Source organism: Oncorhynchus keta, chromosome 11, assembly GCF_023373465.1.
Source record: "Oncorhynchus keta strain PuntledgeMale-10-30-2019 chromosome 11, Oket_V2, whole genome shotgun sequence".
Lineage (NCBI taxonomy): Eukaryota > Metazoa > Chordata > Actinopteri > Salmoniformes > Salmonidae > Oncorhynchus > Oncorhynchus keta.
The window spans coordinates 42,029,379-42,051,058 of record NC_068431.1 but is presented as its reverse complement, the minus strand read 5'-3'; the positions used below and the strand labels follow the sequence as shown (position 1 = coordinate 42,051,058).

The following is a 21,680-nucleotide window of genomic DNA, read 5'->3' as shown; positions in this document are numbered from 1 at the left end:
CTACATTTCATCATTATATATTCAAATATTCTCCTCCGCTTTTATTTGACTACAGTATGTCATATATTTGACATACGGGAGTAGTGCAATGTTGTGAATGCTGCATTAGGTCTGCCTGTTATTAGAGTGTATATGTCGGACATACCGGTGGTTTAATCTGCAGGCTAAGAGTGTCACTGACTCTATCGCTGCCATATCAGACTCAGCTTATCAGGTGAAACCCTGTGGTTTCTCTATGTTGTTAAGAGAGTTAAAAGTGAACATGTCAGTGAAAGGTGATCACAGGAGAATCAATTGTCACCAGACCTCAGATTTCTGCGTCAGTAGTAACAGTAGAAAAAAGGGTACAGGCCAAAATAGAACCAAGCAAACAGTCATACACACACAAACAACAGTTGTGGCTAGAATTTATATAGCTACGGATGGAAGTGCGGCATACATCGCAGGTTCGTAAGTTCTCCTAACCTGCTACAAAAAGTTAATTCTGTCAGTCGCGCTATGCCATCTAATTAAAACCACAAACATATGGATTTGTCTCATGTTGATGACATCACAAGAAGCAAACAATGACAACATAGAAGTGTAACTGACATGGACACCGCACCTAGGAGGCACTACACAGATCTGTGGTTCTGGCTATCCTTTGTAAACAAGCTACCAGGTCAACCTCTAAAGGCTAAATACATTAAGAGTATTACATAGTCTCCAATATTGTGTCTCCATCTCCAATATTGTTCCATTCAGATTTACCTTTCAGTTATAGCCAAGAACACTGCCAACTGTCATCTTAGCCCAAAACAAGTTCAAAACTGTGGTACATGACAGCCACGGGCTGTGCAGTACAGAAAGTAGGCACGCTGGGCATTCTCTATAAGCAGCAGGGCTGAAATGAGTGGCTCAGCAACGTGTTTCACCATTCTGCCCTAGCTTTCATCAGACAGCTTCCACTTCTATTAATAGTTATCAGCAGCAGAGGAGGCCATTCTGAGACGCAACTAGAGCCCTATTGCTCATGGTACAGCAGACAGACACAATCCGAAAGGAACACACTACCAGGCCCATACAGAGTCTGGGCAACTCTTCTGTTACCTTGTGTCGTCTGGAGGCCCGATCAGTTTTGTCTCCCTCACCGGATCAGGGAAGAATTGGATGTGGGTTTGAGGAGAACGCGGTTGCTCGCCCTGGTAGAGGAGGAGGTTGAGTAGAACCACAGGAGTTGAAATCGTCACAGCTAGCACTGCATGCAGAGCTGGGTTAGGGATCTGTCGTAACGCGATAGGACCCTGGGTGGAACGCTGGGAGGGCGGGGAGGGGGACAGACGGAAGGGGGACAGCTGCTGGGATACAGAGGAGGCTATAAATAGCAGCACACAACAAGCACCATGACACTACCATGCCAATTACCCCCAACCCCCTCTCTTATCTCCTGTAGTGTGTGCCCCACCCAGCAGAATGACAGGGAGAGATAGTTTAGGTCTTCTCTGTCCCTCTCAGGCCCAAATCACTGGCCCTCCCTACCTTTCCTTGTCCAGTCTTAGCGAGGCCTGTGTAGGCATGCCAGAGTAAATCTGGAGGGGCAATGGGAAAGTCTAATCCCTCCGTCTTTTAGAGCCACATACAGAGGTAGGTTAAAGACTTTGAACTACATTCATGATGTGTCAAACCAACACAGGACCTTCATGCGTTAAGTTCATAAAGACAGGTACACACAGGTACAAGCACAAATCATTCATGCCAATGACTGAAATAATGTAAAGCGCATCTTGATTTAGAATCACAGGTTTTTTTTTCTCCAAATGATGTTTACAGCATATAAAGGCATCAGAAAAGTAGGCATACTGATCAGTATCATTTGGGCTCAGAGAGCACAGACTACCACCAGAGGGACATTACTTTTCTCTTTGTTCGCCGAGTTTCACTTTGCATCCTACGCCACAAGAGGGAGCTATAAGCCTTTACAACATTTACTTCTGCTTTTCAATTCTAGGAAGGTATCAGTTAATCATTCTACTGCCCTATATTCAACATTCATATGAATTGTCATTTTACCAGAATTGGAGTTGAAAAAATACAACAAGACACATTGATAACAGTACGTGTTTAGCCTGTAGCTGAGAAAATAATATTACTCCAAAACAATCCATTGTGGGAAAACCGGTGTGACATAACATGTGGTCTGGGCCCGGAGGGAGAGAAGAGCATTCAGCTGCTGATTGGGTGAGGTGAGCAGGGGGAGTGGCTGCAGGAGGACAACACGGAACTGCAGGCGGTGAAGCCGGGCTCTGCTAGACCAGGCTGGTGGAATCCAATTTATCTGTTCCATCTAACACAGCCCAGCCGGTTAATCCTTCCTTCCCCACAGTGTGTGTGTGTGTGTGTGTGTGTGTGTGTGTGTGTGTGTGTGTCTATATATGTTAAACACTGATCAACGATTACTGACCTCCAACTCCACACACAGCTCTGATTCTGACCCAGTTCAAACTGAGGTTGGACCTATAAGATTTATGAGATTCTGTCATGAACATGACCTAGATTATCCAGAGTCACAGTAAATACAGACCTGATTACAGCACAAGTATAGAAAGCCAAGAGTTAGCATCAGAAAACACACAGATGGAGAGTAGCTTATAAACAACCTGCTACAGCTCTGTTAGAAAGAGGTGTGAACACACACAAGGCTGACAAATGACTTAAGAGGAAGTGATTATCAAGCTCAATTAGCGAGGTGAAAATGAGCTTTTAGAGGAAGGCAAGACAACCACATGGCAAATTGCTATTGTATTCAGCTGGTGAATTTAACAGGTGAATTACACTTCAACACGAGAGCAAAGTGTGTGTGGAAGCTGAAGGGAAATGGCAGCAGACAGTGAGCAGGTCTATGTAGGTTGACACAGACTGTGAGGAGAGTGAAGAACACTGCCAACAGGCTATCAGGCTATGGTCTGAGACATGTGAGGATACAAGAGGCACACCACCACACTGCCACTAATGACCCCATTGTGTCCCCTTCAGCCTGCCTCTCAGGGCACTGCACAACACCCATCACAAAACACACACACTCCGCAGTCCACACGCACACTAACACAAACACACACACCAACTCTGAAAACTCACAGGCAGGCAGAGGGGCAAGGCCAGGCTTATTATTTCCGCCACACTGTGGGCACCGTTCAGCCCCCAGACACAGAGAGACTGATGGCATGGGCACAAATAGCAGCATGGAGCCATTCACTGGGTTGAATAGAGGGGTGATCATGGAGTAGAGAAGAAAGGGAGAGGGGGCAGAGAGACCCACACACAGGGAGTCAGGAAACAGAACAGATTTGTTCCACTGTGAACTCCACTAGGGGTGTGACTGGGTGATCAAGCCAATCAAAACACCACACTCTACACCGATAAAAGAGTTTCGGGGCAATAACAATAGGTTAAGACCATTCCAGACATAAAACACACAGTGATGATTAAGCGCAATGGCAGCTGCTATTAGAAACCTGAAAGGCTGAGGGTGTGTCTGTTTGAGTGCCGATGTCCAAACACAGCAGGAGGACGAAGACTATGTCAATGAAATTCCTCAACACACCCGCTTTGCAGGCGCAACCACATTCAGAATGTTCATTCAGAATGATTTCCTATCAGAGATATTAAACTGCAAAAAAAGCATTCCCTTCCTGGTCTAAACTAGCATATGTGAGAGCTTGGCTTGCTACAGGGGTAGGAGTCATGATTCTATATATTTTTTAACAACTTTTATTTATTCCGGGGAGCCCAATTGAGACCATGGTCACATTCTCAATGGCACCCTGAGAACAAACAATTCGCCCCCCCCTGTAAACCTGACAGCTTTATTAGTAGCCACAGTAGCCCAGCCCATCTAATCCCAGTGTCTGTAGTGGACTAATGCTGAGTGTTTACTGTGAGAGCATTGCCTCACTGGGACTAGGGAGGATGTCATTGAACTGGGCTGCTGCTTGGGCGGGAGATTAAGACGATTTACTCATTTCCTAATGACAAAAGCTTGTCTGCAGCTAGGCAGGACATATGCCTGAGATAAAGTTATTAAGTCCACTCATGTTCCGCTACTTATAAGTGGGGCTGGGGTAACTGTACTAACTGGGGCTAAAAAGCTTTTGGGAGTCATTCCACCTCAAAAAAAAAGCACAAGAGGATTTTGACACTAACCAATCTCCGATTGATGTAGGAACAGATCCAATTTGCATTACTGAAGCATTATTTTGTTGAAATAGTATTTGATCTCTGAGAAATTAAGCTAATTGATTGCACCCAAATTGGCCATTTTAATTTATATGATTAATATAATATTCAGTAAATATAGTACTTAAACATCCCATTTAGACCTAAATTCTTCCTAACAATGAGTAAGGCATGAGGAATACAATAAAATGAAAAAAAGAAGCCAGCCCCGGACCCCACACACACAATGTATTTTCATCATGAGCAAAAGCTAAAGGTTTTCTACCCAAAGTTGCAAAGAAAATGGAGTGATTCATTTAATAAACCAGCAAAATTGACAAAAGGGTGTGGTGAAAGTAGAAGGAACCGCGGCATCTAGTGGGCAAAACCTGGTACTTTCACACTAATTTATAATAAATAATGCAAGCAACTTCAAATGGCTAATTTCTCTAAACAGGGGAGGGGGGCATCACCAGAATCACAGGGAACACATTACAAAATGGTGAACAAGTAATACTCGGAAGCCGCAGCTCCATACTACTTGTAAAACATAGAACTGATACTTTATACTGGTTGTGGAGGTGGGATTGGCATGTGATGTGTGGGGTCCATGGTTGGCTTCGGACCATATTATTGGATTCCTCATGCGTTACCTAGTGGTAGGGAGAAGTTTGGTCCAAATCAGGATGTTGGGTACAATCATTTGTGGAATATAATGTGAATGCTGTAAATGAAAAGGGCCAATTTGAAGCAAATCAATTAGCTTTAATTCTCAGAGATCAAATAAAATTTAAACAAAATAATGTTTCAGGAATCTTAAACGTACCTGTCTTTAACTACAGAAAATATTTCATAACAATCTGAGATGGTGGGTGTCAAGGCTTGCTGAAATGACATGGAATGACCCTGGGAGCTGGTCTGAGATGAGAGGAGTGGGGTAGCCAGGCGGTGATATCCGAGCTGCTGCATATGTCCATGGTGGACCAGTGTAATGGATCACTGGCTAAACTAATCAACCCCTGTTGAAACAACGGACTCTCTGCAGTGAGAACATCATGGGATAATTTGAGGACCTGGCACTTGAAAAGAACCAGACTGTTTCTGTGTGCTGCTCATAGCCACATACAGCTGCCGCAGCAGCCTTTCTAATATAATTTTTAGTCTACAGTACATTTTGTTGGCAGGTTAGACGGGGGGCTCCACTACTACACTGAGCATCTCAAACCAAATCACAGTTTATTTGTCAAGTGTGCCGAATACAACAGTGAAATGCTTACTTACAGGCTCTAACCAACAGTGCAAAAAGGTATTAGGTGAACAACAGGTAAGTTAAAGTAAAAACAACAGGTAAGTAAAGGCACAATGCAGATAGCCCAGTTAGCCAATGTGCGGGAGCACTGGTTGGTCGGCCCTATTGAGGTAGTATGTACATGAATGTATAGTTAAAGTGACGATGCATATATATCTCAGGAGCCAAGTTGAAGTACAGGAAGTTAAAACTGGTTCCCTTTTCAGTCATTTACCCCACAAGAAAACTCTTGAGCAAACTGGAATTTGACCTGTGCACACAGAAATAGGGGTTGACAGTAAAACAGGATAATTTCATCTCTCTGTGTGGCTGAGTCATTAAACAGAGAATCGGTGAGTGAGTGAGTTGTCTAGAGCTCCAAACGTACGTAAACAAACACAAATGTACACAATAACCAGGTGTGTCTTGTTGTGCCACAGAGTGAGATAGGAATATCAGTCTGAAGAGCATGTTGGTCCTAGTGGTATAGACAGGCAGACCACTCTCCACGAGGGGGCTAATGGGGAGTAGCCCCTCAGTTCAAACTTGAAACAAATGAGTGACAGGTTGGCATGAAAAAAAATCTGTATCTCTGCTGTGCTGAGTCAGCATAATGGTCAGAGCACACCGTGGTGTGTGTAGGGGGGCTATGGAAAACCACTGGGCAGTTAGGTATGACTTCTTCGGGTTTACATTTTTTAAAAACAGGGAGAAAGAAAACACTTCTCATCTCTGTAGTAGGTCAAATAAATAACGTGATACGCCTCCGCCTGTAATATTTGATTAATAAGGCCGGGGTTAAATTTACCAGTCGGGCCCTGGTGAGGACACTGTGTTGGAGGCCAAACTGTCTCACTTGTGCAGGAGTGTCTGCCCTATGATGGGGTGTGTGAGGATTTCATACCGACACTGACTGACAGTGAATTAATGATGACCGAGCTCTCTCCGGAGCCTGAAGAAGAGAGGGTGTTCTCCGACCCTTTCCCCAGGCTTGGAGAGAAAATGACTGCACCGCAAAATGTTCCTGGGTGTGGCAAGGAAGTTGCGTCACTGCTTGGGAGGTCTAGAGACAACCCCAATGTCCACTGTGCATCGTTCGGGAGAGAATGCTCCATTAATCTGCATCAGCTAAGGCCCATGCAGGGAAGTTTGTGCCCCCGCATCGCCAAACGGTTAGTGGATAGTGTTAAGGGCAAAGTGTTCATCTACCTTGAGGCAACTGCTATAATCCTTTATTTTTGCTCCACCAATCTACATGGACTTATAATGTTTGTCAATATGTACCATGTACTCGTTTTGGAATGTGCCCTTCTGTCTTGCAGTCACATGCCTATTAGTTTGAGTAGTGTGTGCGTTTAAGGGGGGTGGTCAAAAATACTGAACCGTAACGACTACAGTTGAAGGGAAAATGTCCACTGCTACATCCTGACAATGTTTATGAGGTTATTCCTTATGTGTGAGGTACGTGCCTCGGGCATCATTTCAAATGTCGAGGCCAGAATAAGGGGAGGGATGTGTGGCAAACTGGAATTTGACCTGTGCACACAGAAATAGGTGTTGACAGCAAAAAGACTGTAATTTAATGTCTCCGTTTGAATGAGTCAGTAATCAGCGAATCAGTGAGTCAGAATAAGTGAGTTGTCTGGAATTAAACACACACAAAATAACCAGGTGTGTCTTGTTGTGCCACAGAGTGAGATAGGAATATCAGTCTGAAGAGCATGTTGGTCCTAGTGGTATAGACAGGCATACCAGTCTCCACGAGGGGGATAAAGGGGCTTAGCCCCTCAGTTCAAACTTGTGCCCCCTCAGTTTTAGTTTTATGTCATTATATAAATATAGCAAAAAAGTTCAAATGATTGGATGACAGATTGGTGAGAGAAAAATCTATCTCCGCTGCACTGTGACAGCATAATGGACAGAGCACGCCGCGGTGTGTCGAGGGGCTATGGAAAGCCACTGGGCAGTTAGGTATGACTCCTTTGGGTTTCCATTAAAAAAACAGGGAAAAACACTTTTCATCTCTATAGTAGGTCAAGTAAATAACGTGATACGCCTCCGCTTGTTAAATTTGATTTTCATTTATAAAAATGGGCCAGTCGGACCCTGATAAGAACACCGTGTTGGAGGCCGAACGGTCTCATTTCTGAGGTGACTAGTAGACTCAAAGGGAGAGAAAATAAAGTGTGACGTTGAATCAAAGAGAGAGAAAGACAATAGTTAACCGTTGTGAACAAATTAATTTCTTTAAAAATGGATAAGCAAGAGAGAGAGAAAGAGAGAGCTAGCTATATTTCATTGTATTTTTTCACTTTCACTTAGCTAGCGAATGCAGCTAGCCATTTTAGCCTGCACAAACACCCAGCTCAAACAGAAAGGGATGCTATGTTAGCTAGCTGGCTATGGCTATCCAACACTGGAACTCTTCCAAGTCAAAGTAAGCTTTTGGTTTTATTAATTGATTGCAACCAGGGCCTGTGGGTGTAACTGCTAAACTGCTTGCTGACTGTACACTGTACTACATGATTGCATCAGATTTTCTAACGCGTTAGTTCTAGCAGCTATGTTGACTATGACGTTAGATAATATGGTGACAACGATGTAGGCCATGTGTAGCAGTTAGCGGTTATAATATGAAGGCTTGGCTTGGAAAGGTTTTCACCAGGTCACAGACAGTTGATGTGCTGTGCACTGAAGTCCACAAGCCAAGGGGAAAATGATCATGCTGTTTGTATGTGGCTGCAATGAAAGTGAACTGTATTTGCGTGTGATCAGGGGTGGATTCATTCAGCTAATTCTGTTGAAAAAAAATATCTTAAAACGGAAGCAAAGGCAACGAAACAGGCATAAACATACCAGAATTTGTCCAATAGAAACTCTTGCTTGCAGCTGTTGGACAAATGATTACACTCTAGATCAGCTAGATGCAGGCAAGAGCATGCAAGACGGTATAGAATGTGTCACCTTGATTACTCAAATTTCTCGACCTGCGCACCTAGCGTGTATTGTAAACGTTCACTCATAGGCTAGTTTGTAGCAACCTCATTATAGGGAACTGTTGAGTATCATGTAGTAGCCTAAACCTATCGATGTTACATTGAGCTCGGTGAATGGAATATGAATGGCAGAACCAATATGTTGTAATAGAAATAAGGCCATGCTCGTAAAAACAAATATCATCCTCCCTCATCCTCAACGTCACCGACCGCCACTGCTACTGAGTAACTGATCTGAAGGATCAGGGGCCTCAGTTGTAAGTGTTGCATAAATGTAACAGTAAATATCTGCGTACGCCATTTCTGAAAAGAATGGACATTTATCAACTTGACGCACGCCATAAATACACGTTTCCCGGTGTAAATCAGACCGGTCGTAAAACTGTGTGAACAATCATTTACTCTGCCTGAAAATACCCATCATTCACCTTTTATGGTATGGTGACAATAACACCCCTATTTGCTGTATAGTTTGGAAGTATTAGACCAAGACATTATCTAAAGGAAATAGCAATGGTGAACTTGATCAAATGTCTTTGGGAGGTGTTGGCAGAATGTTGTTTTCTTTTGCAGTGACATTTGTGGTATCTGACCGTTTCTGAAAAAAAACTATTGCAAATTGTTGTGGACCTGTAAACAGATCATTTGAATGCAATAATGTTTTGCGTTCACTTTTTCCCTAAACTGAATATGCTGCCCTGCCTGCGAATTCTGAAACATTGTCTACTCGGAAAAAAACTTTACAATTAAATGAGAGATGTAGTAGCCATAAAAAATGGCCATGCACGGGAATCAATGGTTTATAAATGAAATATTGTCTACACCGTTAAACTACGCTTCGGATCGCATAGAGAGAAATAGACAACTTGAAATAGCTTATCTATTTACTATTGTGAATTAAATTAAATGAGGTATCGGACAAATGGTAGTCTATCCTAACTTCTTGTATCACTATAGGCTATTTCGCAAGTAGCCTATGAAACCATAACAGTCAGAAAAGGTAAGGAATTTATTCTGCAATGATCATTGAAATATATGCCTATTTCTATTTCAGAGTGCAAACAGAAATAGATTTTCGTTTTTCTCACTAACGCCAAATTATTGCATCTTGTTATTATATTTAGCTAGGCTACCAGTGTTTCTGATATGAGTAAGAGTGTCATCATATATTCCCCAAGTAGCACAAGGCTACTTCTGCTTTCTTTCAATGCAATACTTCAACCACTAGAAACTGTGCATATGCATGGTCTAAAGTTTGCAGGAGGATAAGCACATTCTCACATCAAATTCAGTTTTATAAATGCCAACTCCTGCATGAAAATACTAAAGCTGATCTACCCCCTAAAATAGATATTTTTTAACATTTACGTGAGAATTGTTTACATCACAACTAATCAGAGATTAATTGACACCATCGTCAGACATCTGCCAACTTGGTCAAATCGAGCTAATTTATGCTAACCAACGTATAATAAGAAAAACAGAAGCCATTTACTACTGTGAGGTGTGGGTAAAATGCTGCATGATTATTTGCATCAGAGTGGCCATTTGTTTTGGAGCTGGCCAAACTGCCTGGCTGGTGCGCACCGGAATTAAAATGGTTCCCAGACCTAAACAAATGGTCCCCTAATGTGGTTTAAGCATGGTTGTGGAGACCTAAACAAATGGTCCCCTAATGTGGTTTAAGCATGGTTGTGGAGACCTAAACAAATGGTCCCCTAATGTGGTTTAAGCATGGTTGTGGAGACCTAAACAAATGGTCCCCTAATGTGGTTTAAGCATGGTTGTGGAGACCTAAACAAATGGTCCCCTAATGTGGTTTAAGCATGGTTGTGGAGACCTAAACAAATGGTCCCCTAATGTGGTTTAAGCATGGTTGTGGAGACCTAAACAAATGGTCCCCTAATGTGGTTTAAGCATGGTTGTGGAGATAGGAAAACAACAACATTGGATGTTGTTTTTTAAATGTTTTATATTGAGGCTGTTCTGAGGGCAAAAGAGGAAACTCAATATTAGGAAGGTGTTCCTAATATTTTGTACACTCAGTATATTACAAAATGATTGATATAAGCCTATAGCCTACATTATTTATACTTTAATGCTGTCATCTCAGTTTACGTTTGAAAAATATTTTTATACAGTGCGTTCGGACGTTTTCCACATTTTTTTATGTTACAGTCTTATTCTACAATGGATTCAATTGTTACTTCCCCCTCATTATTCTACACACAATTCCCCATAATGACGAAGCAAAAACAGGTTAGGAAATTTTTGCAAATATCACATTTACATAAGTATTCAGACCCTTTAATCAGTACTTTGTTGAGGCACCTTTGGCAGCGATTACAGCCTCGAGTCTTCTTGGGTATAACACTACAAGCTTGGCACATCTGTATTTGGGGAGTTTCTTCCATTCTTCTCTGCAGATCCTATCAAGCTCTGTCAGGTTGGATGGCGAGTGTTGCTGCACAGCTATTTTCAGGTCTCTCCAGAGATGTTCAATCTAGTTCAAGTCCGGTCTCTGGCTGGGCCATTCAATGACATTGAAACTTGTTCCGAAGCCACTCCTGCGTTGTCTTGGCTGTGTGCTTAGGGTTATTGTCCTGTTGATAGGTGAACCTTTGCCCTAGTCTGAGGTCCTGAGCACTCTGGAGTAGGTTTCCATCAAGGATCTCTCTGTACTTTGCTCTGTTCATTTTTCCCTTGATCCTGACTAGTCTCCCAGTCCCTGCCACTGAAAAACGTCCCCACAGCATTTATATATGAATGTTTCTGCTCAGTGTTCGAGATCAATTGACACCCTTTACTAAGGAGCATTGAGACGTATTCTAAACTGCAAAACCCTTACGCAACACAGCACTTTACATACCAGGGTTGGCTGGCCTTCTCTAGATCACTAGTAGGCTCAGTCACTGGTTTATTTTTTATTTACAAAGCCAATTTGGGTTTACTATTTCATTCAGCCCTTTTTATTGTTCAGAAATGTGGTGGAGACTGATTCCCTGACCTGTCAATGTTTTTAATTTCCTGTTTTATGATTGTTATACTTTTGTGAATTCTGTTTTCTTACTATATTACCTGTGGTTTTTCATGCTGTCTGTCTGTAATTGTGTAATGACTTGGTGCTGCCTATCTTGGACAGGACACTCTTGTAAAAGAGATTTCAAATCTCAATAAGCCCTTCCAAGTTAAATAAAGGTTAAATAAAATGTAAAGAATGCTGCCACCACCATGTTTCACCATAGGGATGGTACCAGGTTTCCTCTAAATGTGACACTTGGCATTCAGGCTAAAGATTCCAATCTGGGTTTCATCAGACCAGAGAATCTTGTTTCTCAAGTCTGAGAGTCCTTTAGGTGCCTTTTAGCAAACTATTAGCGGGCTGTCATGTGCCTTTTACCAAGGAGTGGCTTTTGTCTGGCCACTCTACCATAAAGGCCTGATTGTTGGAGTGCTGCAGAGATGGCTGTCCTTCTGGAATCTTCTCCCATGTCCACAGAGGAACTCTAGAACTCTGTCAGAGTGACCATCGGGTTCTTGGTCAACTCCCTGACCAAGGCCATTCTCCCCCGATTGCTCAGTTCAGCCGGGCGGCCAGCTCTAGGAAGAGTCTTGGTGGTTCTAAACTTCTTCCATTTAAGAACGATGGAGGCCACTATATTTTTGGGGACCTTCAATTCTACAGAAATGTTTTGTTAGACCTGAGCTCAATTTCAAGTCTCATAGCAAACGGTCTGAATACTTATGTAAATAAGTCATTTGTTTTAGATGTTTTATAAAATTGTAAACATTTCTCAAAACCTGTTTTCGCGTTGTCATTATTATTATTGGGTATTATTGGGTATTGTGTGTAGATTTATGAGGAACATTTCTTATTGAATCGATTTTAGAATAAGGCTGTAACGTAACAAAATGAAGAAAAAGTCAAGGGGTCGGAAACTTTCCGAATGCACGGTATGTCATTGGTTTGTATCAACTGCAAAAACATTGGCAACTTTGTATTTGTAGTCAACTTTGTTTTGAAATTATTGGCGGAGATCTATGTTTAGTGGAGATCTTCTGTGTAGAAAGTGACACAGGAGGGCAATGAAAGCATCCAACAACTCATTTAGCTGTTCTACTATTGGTCCGAGGCAGGTGTTTGATTACGAGTGTTTTCAAGTGCAAAGTTAATAACAACGGTTTTGGGAAACCGCTCAGAAATGTAACAATGCTCCTATGAACGATGAACTTAGCCTTAAGATGCTTTTGGGGAAACTGGGCCCAGATCATTATCAATTATACATTTAAGTGATAATGCCCAAGAAGCCGGTGTTTTGGAGGATATATTTGCACGGGTGTTGTTAGGCCCGAGAAGAAGTTGAGGGCCGGCAAACCGTGCCAATATGTCCTACAAACACCGGCTTCAAGGGCATTATCACTTTTATTCAACTGGTTACCAACATACAAATAATGATTGACATATTCCCATTAAAAACTTTATTTTGTTGAATTTATTCATACTATTTGATCTTTCCACAAGATATCGTCCCGACACAACTCCAGAGTTGCTATCCAAGCCGGCTGGTCGTTCTATCGGTTTGTTTGCCAGAGACGCGACCCAGTCGTTCAGTCTTTTTGTTCTGTATCTATCATTTGTGTTACCCCCCCCACCACCACCACGGTTTCATATGTGCGGATCAGTCGGGTTTTTGTTCTGTATCTAAATTGCAGAGTTGCAGTGAAAAGATAAAGACTAGACAGATGCTGTGTTTTACTCTGAAGCCTGAAGGTTGATTTGATCATTTTTTTAAAGCAGTTGTGTGTTCTGTACACGTGAACGTGGCATGTTGAATCCGAACTAATCATTCCTGGATGCTCGAGTTGCAAAAAGCAAAGAAGAAAAAAGAGCAGTGACAGCCATGGAGCTAGCGGAGGAGCTGAAGAACTGGAAAAGCCTCCCGCTTCATTTAAGTCTCATGTATGGGAGCATTTTGGCTTCCCTGTCAAATATGATGACGGAAGAAGGGTAATGGACAACACCACAGTGTGTAGGCATTACAGTGTGTAGGCATTGTGCATGGCCACACATTTAAAGCGTCATCCCCCTGGTGTGTCAGTGATGGAAGCCAACTCAGCCAAGAGAACTTCTCACCGCGGCATTTAAGCAGCCCTTTGCTGCAGAATCAGCACGGGCTAAAGCCATCACCAAATCTATTGGGATGTTTATCGCTGCAGACATGAGGCCATACTCTGTTGTGGAAAACAAAGGGTTAAAACATTGGGTGAAAGTGCTTGAGCCACGCTAGAAAATCCCCTGGCGCACCCACTTCAGTATGAAGATAATGTCAGATCTTTATGAACAGGAAAATATCAAAATTGTCCACAAATGATCCACGGCATCCTCTGTTGCCCTCACCACAGACGGGTGGACCTCCAGGGCAACGGAAAGCTATGTGACTGTGACTGCTCACTACCCCACAGAGGAGTGGGAGATGTAAAGTCCGGTGCTACAGACACGCCCCCTCTATGAGAGTCACACAGGCACAAATCTCGTGCAGGTACTGCTAGGAGCAGTAGCAGAGTGAAAGCTAGAGAGGCTTCAAGAAATATCCCAATTACCACAGATAATGCCAAGAACCAAGTAAATGCAGTGATAGAGGCTGGACTGGGGCCACAGATAGCTTGCTTTGCACATGTGATCAATTTAGCATCCCAAAAGGGAATCTCTGTGAACCAGATGAACCGCCTCCTTGGGAGGATCAGGAAGGTGGTTTCCTTTTTCCACCGAAGCACAACAATGTGCTTAAGACCAAGCAAGAAATGTTCCAGCTACCGACCCACAAGCTCATACACCATGTCACAACAAGATGGAACTCCACTTCTGATATGTTGGAGTGCTATCTTGAGCAGCAGGCAGCTGTATACTCTGCACTGACAGACAAGACCCTGGAAAAAATAAAGACATCGTCACCTTGTCTGATGATGACGTGAAAGTGGCAGGAGGTCCTCCAGGTGTTCAAACCCCTCAAAACGGTTACAACCCTATTGAGCACTGAAACTGTACCGTCTGTGTCCATGATCCTACTTCTGAAAACAAGGATTCTACAATCCATGGCTCCAGGTGAGGAAGACAGCACTATCACTAGAGAGGACCTGAACCCCAGATACCCCCCTAATGTACAGGACTACCTTCAGGTTCACGTCCCTGTCTCCCATAGACCCTGTCCTACACCGGAGGACATACAGTGATCTCACCACTTAGATTGTAGCCAATGAATAGGTTAAAAAAAAGTCAATTACTTTATTTATATACTGCAGTCTAATCTTAGTCTATACTATTGCTATTAGAATCATCCATTTTTTATTTGGAATAATAATGGCTTTTACCAAATGTTATTGCCACAATTATAGTTCTATGAAATATGAAAATAAATATGTAGTTGAATAGATCAAGTCATTTTTTTCTGCAGGGTCAAGCCACAGAGCCAACAGGAGCAGACTCAGAGGCATCTCCTCCACAAAATCATTTGGTCATGAAGGAGCTTTTTGGGGAGACCTTTGCGAGCAAGAATACAGGATTTACAGGCCATTTTTTCATTCACTATTGTTCAAAGGAAAAAGGTATCATGCCTCATATTGCACTTTAATTTAACAATCGAGTATTGAATGTTTTATTTAAAGATTTTATTATTTCAACATTGAAAAGTTCCTTGCTCCAAGTGTTCTTTAAGTAATAAATGGAAAGCAAAGTTATATTTGTCTCCCCCTTTTTTTTGCTGATCCGAAAAAATGATCCGATCCGTGACTCAGAACCGCGATCCGATCCATGAGTTTTGTGATCCGTTGCACCACTAGTATCTATAGATGCGACCCATTCATTCGTTCTAAAATGTTCCATTGCCATACTGGCAATGTTCTTATCCCGTGCTTGCTAGCTAGCCAACTACGGCTAACTTACAGTCACGTCAAAACAGTGCAGCCAGAATAACTACAGTAGCTGCATTTGCATTTGTTGAAGCTGTTTTCTAGTCACATTTATTTGGAAACATCCATAACAATGAGCTAATGAGGCACAATTTCGCCTGGAATAGAAAATGTGCTCTCTCGTCAGGACACGGTTGTTCACAGGAGCGAGCCAACATCACAGCGAACACAATAACTTCAAACTGAAGAAAAAGACTGCAAACTAGCTGCATTTTACCTTTTTCCAATTGACATTTCTTTATATATATCCATAAAAATTATGCCAACTGATTCATGATTTAGACTGGCTGAGAAACGTTGCATGCCTGACTGTCTCATCCCGACTCGTTCATTACTATGAGACAGCTGGAGATGGAATTAGAATATTGAAACAATGTTGCAAATGTCAGAGAATCAGACTGCAATGTTTATACAAATCTCCCCTGCTGAAAACGAAATGATATTCTAAAAGAAATGTGAGATGTTTTTATAGTGGAGATAAAGGTTATAAATTGCCTGGCTGGGCTGATGAGACAGTGGATTGTGCAGTCAGATGGAACAGAGTAAATAGGCATTTTAACGTCAGATTTAGCCGGTTATAACTTGTGGAATAGACACCGGCTGGAATGCGGTTTTAACCAATCAGCATTCAAGAATCGACCAACCCATTGTATAATTTAGTATAAAACAAATTATTGCGACCAAATAATCTGCTGGTGCCACCAACTGAAAAGGTTTGTAGCACAATTGCCACCAGTGGGAAAGGTTCATGTAGAACCCTGGCCCAGTTAAGCCCATTGAATGATATACTGTTGTTTAGTACTCATATTAACATGAACATATTCCTTATTTTCATACAGTCAATGATACGTTTACATTCTCCTTTTTGACTGTTCAATTAACGTTTCAACACCACAATTGAAACCAGTCGGGTCACTGTTGTGCAGCTCATTCTACAGCTGACTGACTCTGGAATGATGAGGACGTTTTCCTATGATTAAGAGAAAACTGATGAGAGTATCCTAATAGATAGGGAGTAAACCATACTGTCAGTGACAGAACACCAGCAGAATGTACACTGTGAAGGAGGTACACCTAGCAGCAGCCCATTGCAAAGCCATGCCCAGAATATACACAAATCTGTCTCACGCAAACTAGGTCCATCTTCCATAAAGAAACAAATGTCTATCATCTTCTTTTTTTAATCCTTCCACACTGAACACACTCATGAGCTCTGATTCTTACATAAGACCTTTAAGAGCATTCTTCCAGCTCTTCCAACAACATCTCCTTCAATTTAAATCAAACTAGAAGGTTGCACAGGATAAGCGCTAGCACTCAACTGTAATTTGATGCTTCAGTTGACTCTCGATGAGTAGCGTTACAGTAGTCTGATGTGAACAACTGATCCATCTTGCTCAAGCCGCTGAAGAAGAAGCTGTACGCTAATTTGAATTGCCTTCACTCTTACATAAATACAAATGCTTAACTAGGCACCAAGTACATGGGGAGTTAGGCCATGACAGACATTCAGTACATTTTTTTATTCAGTGACAGCCCCAAGTGAACAATGTACACTAGTCTCTATTTTAGCACATCATCGACTTCCAGAATCTGTCGGGAGCACATCTTGACCCATCATCTTTACACAAAGAACTTAATGGAGGACTCCTGGCAGTGGCCAGAGTGCAGCATAGCAGGCCGGTAGCCTGGGACAGAGTGTCTTCCTGCACACCACGGAGAGAGGAGAGGCCAGCGCTCAACAGCCACAGCTAGGGACACAGCTATGGATACACAGCTCCAAAACAGGCCAGGAAGCACACTGACAGCTCTGAGGAAGATAGGAAAACAGAAAGGCCTGTGCAGAAGAATACATCTTTAGAACCCTGTAGTGTAGACAGTGGCTGAGGTCCAACAGACAGACCCTTGTTTCCATTGATTCAGCAGCTGGTCCCGGGCCCCTGATTATCCATTACATAATCTAATTTGGTCCAAACATTCATTGTTGATCCATTCAGAAACAGTTTGTGCTAGACAACACGCTGTGAGCACTGGACATCAGTGGGCAATATCTTGAACCAAGCAGTGACAACTGTGTTGGAGGAATTGTGTAGTATTTGCTAACAGCTTCCAGCCTGTGGGGAAGGTTTTGGTATGCAAGCTAAATGCAAACCATCAGAGAGTGGTAAGGCGTGACCGCGCGCACGGACGCACACACACACACACACACACAGGTGAACTTCTGAAACCTGTCTGGCTGGTTTTTACAAAACAGGCTCACTTGTTGAGTCCTCAATCACTGACTGTACAGTATATGGCGCTGCATATTGGCTTCCATGTCCCTTGCAGACGTCACATAAAGTCATCTGTTGATAGTAAGCGAGAGCCATAAGCAGGTTTACACTGTCCAAAGATCATTGCAGGTGTATAATGTGGAAGTACATGGGTTAGCTACCCACTAGGCACAAACTGATTGAATTAACGTTGTTTCAACATCATTTGTAAATGTATTGTGACTTGGAATCTAAGTGGAAATGACTTTTGATTTGAAAAAAGTCACGGTTGTTTTGAGGGTGTCATTTCAACCACAGGATTATGTTATTGTAACCCATTTTAAACAGACACAAACCTTGTATAAAATACATTGAATTTGTACCTTTGATCTTAAAAGTTACAACCACTAACAGAAAAAAATAGGCTCAGCAGCACCTCCTACTGGAGAGTCAATTTACAGCTATTAATTTGCTCTCCCAACCAGGGTTTTAACCAAGCCCAGCTTTGATATGTCACCAACTACTACAAATGTGCAATTGTGAGAACGATTAGAGAGATCTCTTAATAACTAAATATATATTCAGTGTTGCTGTCAAAGTCATTCCAAAGGGTAGGTTTACAGTAACCATACTTTATATGTCATATATCATCAATGATACTATTTAGTCCAATAGAGCATTTGCAAAGTCATCATCAGCTATTGTCTCAATTCAACCCAGGGTTCAACTAAAAACCAAAAATACATACTGTATAGGACATGCATTTCAATCTTTGGTTGATTTCCAATGTAATCTTCACGTTAATCAATCATTAATATGTTAGATTCCCTTGTCAACCCAAAATCAAAGTTAAATCAAACTTTATTTCAATTTAATTGATTAGATTAGATTTAGTCCTATTCGTTAACTTAGATTTTTGGTTGAGATGGAGACAGGAATCCAACATATAAAATATACATTTATAGACAAACTGGATATTGAATTGTGTTTGGTTGTAAACACAACCAAATGTCAACATTTGAAGGATATGTATATGTATCTTCTACTTGGATAGTTCCATCTGTGCCACTGACTTAGTCTGGATTTAATTCCAACTGGTCTACAAACCAATAATTGATATGTTGGATTCACATCACCATTTCAACCAAAAACTGAAGTTAAAGAATAGGACTATATTACAATAAACTTTAATTGCACTTTACATAACGGGATTTCATTTAGCAAATTCTTTAACGATGATTCTTGGTTGAGATGGAGACATGAATCCAACATATCAATTTGAAAACGAACTGCAAACTCTGCGACAAACCATCAAACAGGCAAAGCGTCAAAACAGGGCTAAGATTGAATCATACTACACCGGCTCCAACGCTCGTCTTATGTGGCAGAGCTTGCAAACTATTACAGACTACAAAGGGAAGCACAGCCCCGAGCTGCCCAGTGACAAGAGCCTATCAGATGAGCTAAATCACTTCTTTTCTCGCTTCGAGGCAAGCAACACTGAGGCATGCATGAGAGCGTCAGCTGTTCCGGACGACGGCGTGATCACGCTCTCTGTAGCCAATGTGAGTAAGACCTTTAAACAGGTCAACATACACAAGGCTGTAGTGCCAGACGGATTGCCAGGATGTGTGCTAGCTAGCAGGTGTCTTCACTGACATTTTCAACATGTCCCTGATTGAGTCTGTAAAACCTGTTTCAAGCAGTCCACCATAGTCCCTGTGCCCAAGAACACAAATGAAAACTGCCTAAATGACTACAGACCCGTAGCACTCATGTCCATAGCCATGAAGTGCTTTGAAAGGCTGGTCATGGCTCACATCAACACACTTATCCCAGAAACTTTAGACCCACTCCAATTTGCATGCCACCCAAACAGATCCACAGATGATACAATCTCTATTGTACGCCACACTGCCTTTTCCCACCTGGACAAAAGGAACGCTTATGTGAGAATGCTATTCACAGCTCAGTGTTCAACACCATAGTACCCTCAAAGCTCATCACTAAGCTAAGGATCCTGGGATTAAACACCTCCCTCTGCAACTGGATCCTGGACTTCATGACAGGGCGCCCCCAGGTGGTGAGGGTAGAGAGCAACACATCTGCCACGCTGAGCCTCAACACTGGAGCACCCCAGGGGTGCGTGCTCAGTCCCCTCCTATACTCCCTGTTCACCCACAACTGCATGACCAGGCACGACTCCAACATTAAGTTTGCCGAAGACACAACAGTGGTAGGCCTGATCACTTGCACCATGTACTTTACATGTAATCTCAACTACAATCCAGGTCATTTGGTTGTGCACAGTGATAACCCATTACGTTGTTATATAAATAAACTGACATTTTATTCCCATTTGAACTTTGATGTGCTTTTAAAATGGTTGAAAGCGCAGTTATAACACATTTAGGTGACAACTAAACCAAAAATCAGACATTGTTTTTCCATTGAAATTTGGTTGTGCTTTTTGTATTGTGATAACACATCGGAAATTCACCAAATTTCTGTCTGTCTTTTTGAGTGGGTGAATAAATGTTGAAATTTCATTGATCGATGTCTGAACCAAATGTTACCCACATTTCCACTTGGAAAGGATGTGGTGTGCCCGGTGGGTACTAGATAGTGTTCTGGATCTAATTTCTTCTTCAAACAAATCCTATCCATTGTATCCATGCCAATAGATACATTTTTAAAGTGGCCTGATCATCCTTGCACAAATAGAAGTTGCCAGCCCATATTCAACAAAACAGAGTTCTACTTCCACAGCACTGACTTGATCTAGATCTTATTATAACATCCTATTAATAGAGCTGCTGGTTGGTTCTAGGTCACACTCTCATGCTATCATTTCTTACTGTTTCAAATGGCCTGTCTCTGACGATCATGGTCATGACCAGTGGTATCTGGGACATAGTGCCAGGGACGGGGGTCCCTCAGCTGGTTATAACCAACATACTCCATAGACCAATTAGACCCCGGCATCAATAGGCTCCTAAAGTTCTCTGGTTGCGATGTTGTGAGGTGGGATGGGCAGTTTGAACACTCAGAACAAACAGACTGCACCATGTTGAGTATACACACCTGTTTCATGGTGCATTCCACACAACTGTTCCTGACAGTCTTGTTCCTGTGACAAAGGGAGTTCCACACTCCAGGAGTCATACACTTTTACACTTGATCCCTATGGGTTGAAATTGCAAAGAGCCAATGTGATGCAGAGTTACAGATCCTGAAGGAGGAGCTCTGATGTGATGTGTTGGTTCAGACCAAAGTCTTCTATGGAGGAGATAAGAGGTTTAGAATGGAGAAACATGGTTTGTATGGTCAAAGTAGAGCTATCTACCCCCTCTTGGAGTTGACTGGAATTGGTGAAACCTGAAAGGCAGCCAGTAGAACTCAATCAAGTTAACAACTCCAGTGTCAGGTTAAAACAGATCTAAAACAGGAGGCATTTGGAGCCATTTTCACAAGTATATGGTGACTTTTCAAAGGTCTTAGTATAAAACTCAACCGGCAACACTTGTAAAAGTTTTACATCGATTCCCACTGCGGTCACATACCAAAATGTGTGGACTGACTGCTGTCACTTTGGATGAAAGGGTCTGCTACATAAATTGCGAAATGTTTATGTTTTTGTGTAGTTACCTTTTCAATTTAACTGCACAGGCACATTTAATTTGGAAGGTTTTTGGGAAAGCCTTTCCATCTTCCAGAATAGCGTTTAGGCCTTAGCATGTTAGCTTCGCAACATGTTTTACTGTTCCTTCATTGTTTGAAACCTGGACCTTTTACATCACATTATGAGGCATGTTTTACCTTGCTTCAAAGTAGCCCAAAATCCCACCATTAAAACATGGAGACAATCATCATATGCACTCTCCTGTTCTATTGGTTTTCAAAATCAACTTTCTTTCATTGTCTAGCAACCAAAGGCATTATCCTAGCCAAATGAGCATCTTATGATAGTTGTAGCATCCTTAGATC

At 42.1% G+C, this 21,680-nt stretch overlaps 1 protein-coding gene across 14 annotated transcripts in view; it reads right to left on the bottom strand.

Annotated features, from left to right (window-relative positions):
* The window catches only part of LOC118390287 (unconventional myosin-XVIIIa-like), a 115,923-nt gene that overhangs the window by 72,199 nt on the left and 22,044 nt on the right, over positions 1-21,680 (bottom strand). Inside the window, exon 1 of one of the 14 annotated variants that reach the window (XM_052457230.1) lies at positions 1,090-1,247. The exons of 12 other annotated variants lie outside the window; for them this stretch is intronic. The gene's annotated coding sequence lies outside the window, so the exon portion shown is untranslated. Of the gene's footprint in view, positions 1-1,089; positions 1,248-21,680 lie in introns of those variants that run through there. One more of the 14 variants, XM_052457233.1, reaches the window with a different exon arrangement.